Source organism: Coptis chinensis, unplaced genomic scaffold (genome assembly GCF_015680905.1).
Source record: "Coptis chinensis isolate HL-2020 unplaced genomic scaffold, ASM1568090v1 utg167_pilon_pilon, whole genome shotgun sequence".
NCBI lineage: Eukaryota > Viridiplantae > Streptophyta > Magnoliopsida > Ranunculales > Ranunculaceae > Coptis > Coptis chinensis.
In genome coordinates, this window is record NW_028238110.1 from 162,937 (window position 1) to 169,874 (window position 6,938).

Genomic DNA, 6,938 nt, shown 5'->3' on the forward strand with positions numbered 1-6,938 from the left:
AAGGTATGGGAGAGGGAACTGGTAGACGATCTTAGACAACAACTCCGAAATGTTTGAAGAGAGAACTGTGGTAATTCTTGTATTGGATGTCCGTCTAGAAAAAAATTCCAATGGACTCACACCCTTAAAAATAATAATTAAGTATATATTTACAGGGTGATTTGAAGGACAAGTGGCGAAATATGACAAAATAGTTGTTTTTTAACAATAAATGGGCGATTTGCTGCTTATGGATCCTAGAGGTATGATCGTATGAGAAATGTTTGTTTACCCAGTGTTTATTATCTTTGCATCCCCGTGTTCCTCTTTATAAACAAGTCAATTTTGAGAAAGATATAATCATATCACCAATGGAATAATGGAGCGCATTGCTATCTCTTTGTAGGGAATACCATGCTCTCGGTGTTGACCGGTATAGTTGCTATTATTTTCATGCAACTTAAGAATAGGCAGATTTTCTATCTTATGTTGGGATGTTTGGAATGGTTGGAGAGGGTGAATATGATTTGTATCCTATGGTGGTTTCCAAAGAACATTTGTTTTCTTAAATCAACACTAACTTAGAAGTTGAAAAGTTCTCTAGATAAAATGTTTTGTATGTTGCCTTTGTCCTTGCCAGTTGCCACCATTATTGAAGTTAGAGATCAATGTACAAGGCTTGCTTAATTGTAAACAGATATATGTCTATTTGCAGTTGAATGGCAAATTGGGAAGTCATTGGTTGCAGGGGTGGGATATAATTATCACCATCTTTCTCTTTGAGAGGATAATATTCATGCGCATACGCAAGTGCTGATTTGAAAAAATAATTGCAAAACTAGGCCTCCAGGGAACTGCATTTCTTTTTTCCCTTTGTTGTGAAGAAGCAGGGAAAGAAAAGTTCTACCCTATGATTGACCATGTAGTGGTTCCATTTCCTCGTGGATATTATTATGCTTTTGTGAAAAAAAAAAAAATGTCTGCATTGGCAATTGGCCGATTGCTAGTTACAGTTCAGCTTGTGTAACCCATGGACCAAAATATCGCCGATATATCCGATATATATCGATATTTTGGTACACCGACATCGATATTTCCGACATATATCCACCGAATATAGAACCTTTTTTTCCGATATATATCGAAATTTCCGATATGAAACTTTATATCGCCGATATAATCGATATTTCCGATATAATCGATATATATCGGTTGATTTTTTGACCATTTTAAAATATAAATCCGATATTTCCAATATATTTCCGATATTATATTTCGGATATATCCGATATTTCCAATATTTTAAATAGTTTGAACTGATTACCAAAAAAAATAGATATATCCGAAATATCCAATATATATCGGTTTTTGGGTACACCGATATATTCATCGATATCGATATTTTGGGCCTTGGTGTAACCTACTTAAACCAGAAGCAAGATTTGAAGCATAAATTATTTTAGTTTGAAAAACTATTTACGTCAAAGTGTGAAATAAAACTATTTCTATTGCTCAGAATAAACCACCCACGGGTATAATTGAAACAAGGGTTCTGTTCTTTTCTATCTAAAAAGATGTATTTGAACATCTAGATTGAGACATTATTGAATACTTTCTGTGGTTATGGTCTTATGGATGACCCCATTACCATTGCTTCTCCTCCGCTTGCCTAGCACAAGCATCTGCACCAAAAATTGTCTCCTTCCATGTGTAAAACAACTAGTAATTCTGTATAAAACGTGTGGATGTAGTTAGACTATCTTGGGAAACTAGATGCTGAGAATTGGTGAGATAATTCCCATATTGTAACAACAGAAATTTTAAAAAATGTCCCAATATTTGGCTCCTGTTCGAATTCCAATCAAGGTAATATATATCCCACGTTCCCCATATATTGGAACATATCAACTAAAAAATGCCGCGAACAAATTCGATATATAAAAAATTGTGATAAATAGCAAATGTGTCGGTATTTATTTATAATTACGAGATATAAAGAAACCCATCTTCTAGTCGTAATTATAAAAATAAATTACTCCACGAACCAGTTGAGAAAATATATAAATTAATTCAAAGACAGGAAACAGGGCGGGAGGATCTGTCTTCAATCTCTAATCGAACTTTTATCTTTAGAGGTAATCTACTTTCTTATTTTATTGTTTATTACTTCTACGTGTTTTTCACAAATAAAACCTAACTACCCCTAACATTTTTCAAAACCCTAGAACAACAATTCAATCAAATTTCAAGTACCATGTTTTCAATTATGTGTTAGTTACCCATTTTGATTGATTCCAAGACATGGGTATTGCTCAATTTGAGTTTTCAGTTTTCAGTTTTTATTTCTACTTGTTTTTAGACTTTTGCAGTCAGAACTTAATGGAAGATGATATGATAGATAAGAGATGGGTTCTTGAATTCCTTCTTCGACAACCAATTGAAGACAATGTAATAAACCTTCTTTTACCTGCACTTGCCCCTACGATTAACGACCACCGTATGATGAAAACTTTTCTATTGAGAAGGATACGTTCGGAGCTAGAAAAAGGTTTTGTTTCGGAGAAGATACTTGAGACACTTGAATTGATTGAAGAGTTGGATTATAGAGAGGGTGTTGGAATATTGGATTCTATGAAGGAGGCGTATTGTGCAGTTGCGGTGGAATGCGTGGTGATGTTCTTGAGAGAGGAGCCGAAAAATATGAAAGAGTATCGTAAGGCGGTGGATAGAATTTGGAGAGGGAGGTTGGGTGATATGGAGAAAGGGGAGAAAGTTAGTTTGGTTTCAAGTTGGTCTAAAGACTTGACGAATGTGCTAGAGGTGGCGGTGTGGAATGTTAGTGTTTGTGAGTATTTTTCTAAGAAAGATACACGAAATGATGCTCTCAAATTGGTTCGAGTGTTTATGGAAGAAGTAACAAAAGAAATGGGCCCTTCTTTCTTGGAATTGCTTGGTGAAACAATGTGCGAGGAGGGTACAGATGTTCCCGTGTTAACTAATGCTTCGACAGTTAATCAAGTTTGTGGGGGGGGAAGAGTGCTCTTTTCTTGGACATGGTGACAATTTGGGTGAAATTAATGGTGATGCCTCAGAAAATGACTTTAGAAAGATGGATGTGGATTCTTTTGTTGATAACCCTTGTGTAACAACTATGACTTACAATCCATTTCAAACATCTGTATGTCCGAAAGTGAATGAGAAAGGTAAAGGCATACCTCAAAAATCGGCTTCAAATACAGTGCATGAAAAGGTTGTTGAGTTACATTTTCCAGATGATACTCTAATATTTGATCAAGTAGGAGGGAGACAAGAATCTTCTGTTGATGCATTGGGTGAAAATTTAGGCTTAACATCATGGAATCTTTTCAGGAAATGAAATTAGCCGAATGAAGGTGGATTCTGTTGAGGGAGCTCCTCATATAACAACTAAGAAATACACTCTTGTCCTAACACCTGAGTCCAGGAAAATACAGGAAGCTCTTAACTCTAGTGTTTTAGACTTGCATGATATGGTGAATGACCCACTTCCAGATGCTTTATTCACGGCTGCAACTGTATCAGCTGATTTGGCAAAAGAAAAGGCGACTAGTGTTCATGCAGCAGAACACCGTAATGAGGTAGACATGGATAGATGTGCTCAACCTGTTGACAAGGAGTGTGAAGCTGTTCATGTTTCACGAGCTAGCTTGATGGAGAGGAATGGGACTGCTCGTACTTATGAGGTAGCTATTATTATTGTTATCTAGTGTCATTTTGGTGTCTTTGGGTACTTATAATTAATTTCAGTAATATGGCCTCGAACGTTAATTCTTGTCTCATAAATTTTTGGATATCATTGGTAATTATATTGTTTTATTAGGTAACAGTGGATCCAATTTTCATGTATATATATATATATATATTTGTGGGGAACGTAGTTTGCTTATTAACGGATGTAAAATATGCTAAGCTTCTGCTGAAGATTCAAGGATTTTTTTTTTTTTTTTTTTTTTATTTTGAATTCATTTAGGTCGATTCCATAGGCTGATAGGCTTGTGGGTATTAAGTAGATAAGTGGCTTGTGGGTATTAAGTAGATAAGTGGGGATGTACATAGGGATCACAAATGCAAAGGAACAGTCCTGTTAACAGTATATGTGTAAATACAGGAGTGGTTAATATTTGAGTTTTTGGCTGGAGTCTGAGGTATTTGGTTGATTCCATAGTATGGTTCTCTTAGTGACCATTATTAAAATTTTAACCAATTGGATTAAGAAGAGAATATGGCTACACTGAAAAAGGGGGCCTTTGATATGTTCTTGGAGGAGTTAAATGAACTTTTATGCATATCAAAATTGCTATGTTACATGGACACACCATATTTCAAAAATAATCCGTGTCAGATACATATCCATGTGTCTGTGTCGGACACGCACGAACACATATTGTATGTTATATACCTCAATTTTTGATATTTCACGATCGATAATCGACACACGATAATGTCAATGTAACTTAGCAAAATTGAGTTGCCTTTTCATTTACTTTGTTTTGTTTAATTACTGTTATTACTAGGTTTTTTTTTTTTTTTTAATTATTGTTCTTGCTCTGGTGATATATTAGATTTTGAGCCTTTTGTGCATGGGTACTTTTTGGTAGGGTATTGTCAATGTTATTTAGATGATGTACTAGAAGCCCCTTTGGTTAACTTTGTTTTGCTTAATTACTCGCATTCAACCATGGAAAAGTGTCACATATATTTAAAGCTGCAGTTTATGTCAATTTCCATTGTTATGATTGATGAAAAGTGAACTGGCAAATATGAAGAATATAGCATGTTTTAGTTTACAATTACTGCTTGATACACATGTAAGCTTTCTTTTAGTTTGATTGTAACTTCTTATCTCTATTCCTACTTCCTTTTTTACTTTATTCATTGTGCTTCTTGGATGCAGTGGGAGGATGATACAATCCATTCCTCTTCCAAGGATCTCCCAATCGTCCACACTTACCCAGCCCAAGGAGGAGGCTCGTGACTCCTTTAACAAGGAAACCAAATAGGATTTTGACTGGAAGGAGAAAACCTAAGAAGTGGAGTTCATTTGAAGAACAAGCTTTAATCGATGCTGTCAAAGAGTGAGCGATTTTGAAGTGCTTGTTCTTGAAATTTTTCCTCTCTAAATTTCAAAACTTTTTGTTACGATTGGATGTGAATAAATGGTTTGATCTGTTTTTTCCTTTTGCGATGGTGAAGGTATGGGAGAGGGAACTGGTCGGCGATCTTAGACAACGACCGCGAAATATTTGAAGAGAGAACTGCGGTAATTCTTGTATTGGATGTTCGTCTAGAAATTTTTTCCTGTGGACTCGCACCCTTAAAAATAATAATTAAGTATATTTTTACAGGGTGATTTGAAGGACAAGTGGCGAAATATGACAAAATAAGTTTTACAGGGTCATCAATCTGCCCCTGTTTGGCCTGCTGCTGCCAATAAGTTTAATGGCTTGGAAACTGACAGATTTGGTTTTTTCGAAGAGGTGGATGAAGAGTTTGAGGAGGAAATGCTTCCTCCGCATGAGATTGTTGCCAGGTCGCAGTGTACTACATTTTCGGTGTTTGAAGGACTGGGGAGGACACTCAAAGGGAGGGATTTACGACGTGTCAGGAACGCTGTTTGGCAGAAAACAGTTTTTCTGGACTGAAACTTATAAACTCTTTTTATTTCTTGTTACTACTACTCATAAGTTTTTTCGTTATTTTTGTTTATCTATTTTCTGTAGACTTTGTTCGATAATAAAGTAATTTATATCGTGGTGTATAACTTGAACTCAACTTGTATTCATTACTCTGCAAAATTGATACAAGCTGAAAGAATCCACCCTTTCTATGTTTCTGTATGCTCCATTTGTCCCCATTTTGTGATAAAATAATAGACGCTTTAGCATCCATTCTTTGAGAGATGAACTGAGAGAGAACAATTGGGTTTGGAGATGGCATTTCAACTTATATTAAGACATTTTATTACCTCCTTTGGCAGGGTTTAGAAGTATACTAGTGTAGAGTATTTTGTTGCCACCGCCACTTGCCCAACGGTCTTGGAAGTCTGAGTGAACCGCATGGAAATGGTTAAGCTATTTGGTTTATTTAATGCCCATATCTGGCATTTAGGATAGCTCGTGATTCATGATTTGTTTAGTTTCTTTTTTCTTCTTTTTTTGGTCCAACTTTTATAATTTCTCGAGTGCTTATTGGTTGGCATGTACCTATTGGATGGAGGGTGGGGTCATAATGAGCAGAAGCAGAACTGGACTGGATGTTAGCTCATGTTACAGATCCTATATTAGAGAATCATAAGCCGCCTTCAGTATGCTATGGTTCTAGGAAATTTAAGACCTATGGGGTAAAGCAACTAGATGACTAGATCAGTCCATAACTTTTGTCAGTGTGTTGGGTAAAGATTGGAGAATGCTTCTTGCGTATTCTAAAAGGTATTTTCTCAACAAATAAACTGAAAATGAGCAGGTGTAAAAGTATATGAGTGGAAAGTTGAAATAAGGTGGTTTTAAAGGAGGATCGTTTAAGAAAACAAATTTTCAAAGTTATTAGAAATAATAAAGATAGTTACCATTCTCTGCACCATAGGAATACTGGATTTTTTTTAAAATTTGATCCACTAATTACTTTGATGTGAAAAATGCAAGCAGGCTGAAAAAATAAGCAGCGGCAAGGACTGGTCTTAATGGATCATTTTTGTCAGGTAATGAGCTTTCCTTCGATTCTTCAGTGGCCATATCCAAAGCAGTTACAACTAGGTGCTAGGTGCCAACATAGGCGCCTTTAGGCTGCGAGTTTGTGACTGAATAATCATTCTCTTCTTCATATAAGTTTTTTTCGTTTCGAGTTAGTTCAATCAATATTAACGAATTGATATAGTTATGTAGCTGCACTAGGTGTTGAATTTGAAATTTTATTTATTCATA

General features: G+C 35.6%; 1 pseudogene across 1 annotated transcript; it reads left to right on the forward strand.

The window, feature by feature from the left end:
* Positions 1–1,954: 1,954 nt before the first annotated feature.
* LOC147473894 (uncharacterized) lies at positions 1,955–5,855 on the forward strand (annotated as a pseudogene). The gene is made up of 6 exons (XR_015210248.1): positions 1,955–2,114; positions 2,339–3,036; positions 3,333–3,701; positions 4,913–5,093; positions 5,212–5,278; positions 5,364–5,855. The product of XR_015210248.1 is annotated as an uncharacterized LOC147473894 (transcript).
* The last annotated feature ends 1,083 nt before the right edge of the window (positions 5,856–6,938 follow it).